Source organism: Megalobrama amblycephala, linkage group LG18 (genome assembly GCF_018812025.1).
Source record: "Megalobrama amblycephala isolate DHTTF-2021 linkage group LG18, ASM1881202v1, whole genome shotgun sequence".
In the NCBI taxonomy this organism is placed as follows: domain Eukaryota; kingdom Metazoa; phylum Chordata; class Actinopteri; order Cypriniformes; family Xenocyprididae; genus Megalobrama; species Megalobrama amblycephala.
Genome location: NC_063061.1, coordinates 38,757,452 through 38,759,543, shown reverse-complemented (window position 1 = coordinate 38,759,543; position 2,092 = coordinate 38,757,452). Strand labels below are relative to the sequence as shown.

Below are 2,092 nucleotides of genomic sequence, written 5' to 3'. Positions count from 1 at the left end.
AAAACAATACAAAAATAAATCAATAAAATTAATTCTGAATTATGCAGCATAAATATATATATATGTAATATAATTTATGCAACTTTTATAGTTTTTATTTCCTCTCTCACTGCTGTAGGCATGAATTGTTGTGTAAATGGAAATAATTAAAAATGCTTTATCTATAGATTAGATGTGAAACGCTCAAGACTTGTAGTTTTAGACCAAATGTGACAATTAAACACATGCATCATACTGAATTAAAACATCAACTTTAACATAATTTATTTAATTACTATTTTTTCCAAAAATAATCATAGTCATAATTAACGTAATGATTAATTTTGTTTGTGTGATTATGCAATTAAATCTTATTTTGTTTCTTGTATTTGTCTTGTGATTTTGGGGTGAATCTGACCTGGATGTGCCGTTGACGGGTCATTATTAGAGCAGAATCAGTTCAGGCATGTTCACGCTTTTCACACATCTGAGAGAGAAAATAAAAAACACTTTCCCTCGATGCTTCTGTCAGAGAAATCAGAGTTTATTGCCCTCCTGAAACATGAGTTATTACGACTCCAGTGGAGAGAAAGACTGTCCGAAAGTGAGTTTTTAAAGATTTCTGAGGTCAGAATAACATCTGCATGATGGTCCGAAACTTCTGACACTGGACGCATATCAGGACTCAATCTGTGTGTGTGTGTGTGTGTGAGAGAGAGAGTGAGGTTGTTTCTATGATGTGGCTTCTATGTGTCTGTTTAGACTAATGGAAAAGTCCTTGAACGTTACGTGAACTGACGCAAAATTCTAATCATAGGATGATTGATTTTCCCTGCATATATTAGTTATTTCCTCTCTCGCGCGCTGTGCGATGTTCGCGCTTCCTGTCACGGGCGACTTTGACGCGGCTCGTTGTGTAAATGGAAATAAATACAAATGCTTTATCTATAGATTATAGATGTGAAACGCTCAAGACTTGTAGTTCCAGACCTTCAAACCCACAGGTGTGTGTGTGTGTGTGTGTGTGTGTGTGTGTGTGTGTGTGTGTGTGTGTGTGTGTGTGTGTGTGTGTGTGATTCAACATTCACTATATCAGGCTGTGCTTTAATGCTGTTACTGGATAAAATCTTGTGTAATTGTGTTAATAAAGGTAAATGTGAGAATCATCAGTTTGTGTTTGATTCATTCACAGAAGCGCATGAGCAACACTGAACACACATCTGTGTCGATTTGGGGTTTCAAGGCTTGTTTTGCAAGAGAAATACTGCAATTTACCAGCATCACATGATAAAGAGTCCCACTGTCTTCATATCGGACATTCAGTACAAATGAACTCTTGCTGTCGTACACAACTGCTTTATACACAGAAAATCAATATTTTACATTTTTATGACACAGTATGGTCATATATATGTATGCGTGCGTGTGTGTGTTGCTTCTTTTATTTATTTATTTATTTATTGCAGATGTCAACAGCTCAGTCAAACATTTTGTCACATTTTTAAAAATTAAAAAATGTTTTTTTATTTAGCTGATATCAGCAGTACAAAGTCAAACATTTTAGTGCTTTTTTATTATTTTGCTATTTTTGCAGACATCAGCTTAAAGTCAAACATTTTAATGTATCTGTTTACATTTTGTTACTGTTATTGTTTTTATTTTGTGTAGATATCAACAGCTCAAAGTCAAATATTTAATCACAATTTATTTTATATTTTATTGTTTTTATTTATTTTGCTTTTTCACAAATATCAACAGCTCAGTCAAACATTTTATTGAAATTTTATTTTGATGCCCTTATTTAATTTAGCATTTTATTGCAGTTTCTAATTTTGTTTTTAATTTGATTCATTTTGCTATTTTTGCAAATATCAACAACTGTCAAAATTTTTATTTTTTAAATTTCATTGTTTTTTAATGCATTTTGCAGATATCAACAGATCAAAGTCAAATATTTAATCACAATTTATTTTACATTTTATTTGTTTTTATTTATTTTGCTTTTTCACAAATATCAACAGCTCAAACATTTTATTGAAAATTTATTTTGATGCCCTTATTTAATTTAGCATTTTATTGCAGTTTCTAATTGTTTGTTTTTAATTTATTGATT

The 2,092-nt window shown here is 31.2% G+C and overlaps 1 protein-coding gene across 5 annotated transcripts in view; it reads left to right on the top strand.

Annotated features, from left to right (window-relative positions):
- LOC125252557 (WD repeat-containing protein 7) overlaps positions 1–1,145 on the top strand; it is a 117,910-nt gene extending 116,765 nt beyond the window's left edge. For all 5 annotated transcript variants that reach the window (XM_048165961.1, XM_048165965.1, XM_048165962.1 and 2 more), the window contains one exon: positions 1–1,145. This exon is cut by the window's left edge and continues 1,084 nt beyond it. The gene's annotated coding sequence lies outside the window, so the exon portion shown is untranslated.
- The last annotated feature ends 947 nt before the right edge of the window (positions 1,146–2,092 follow it).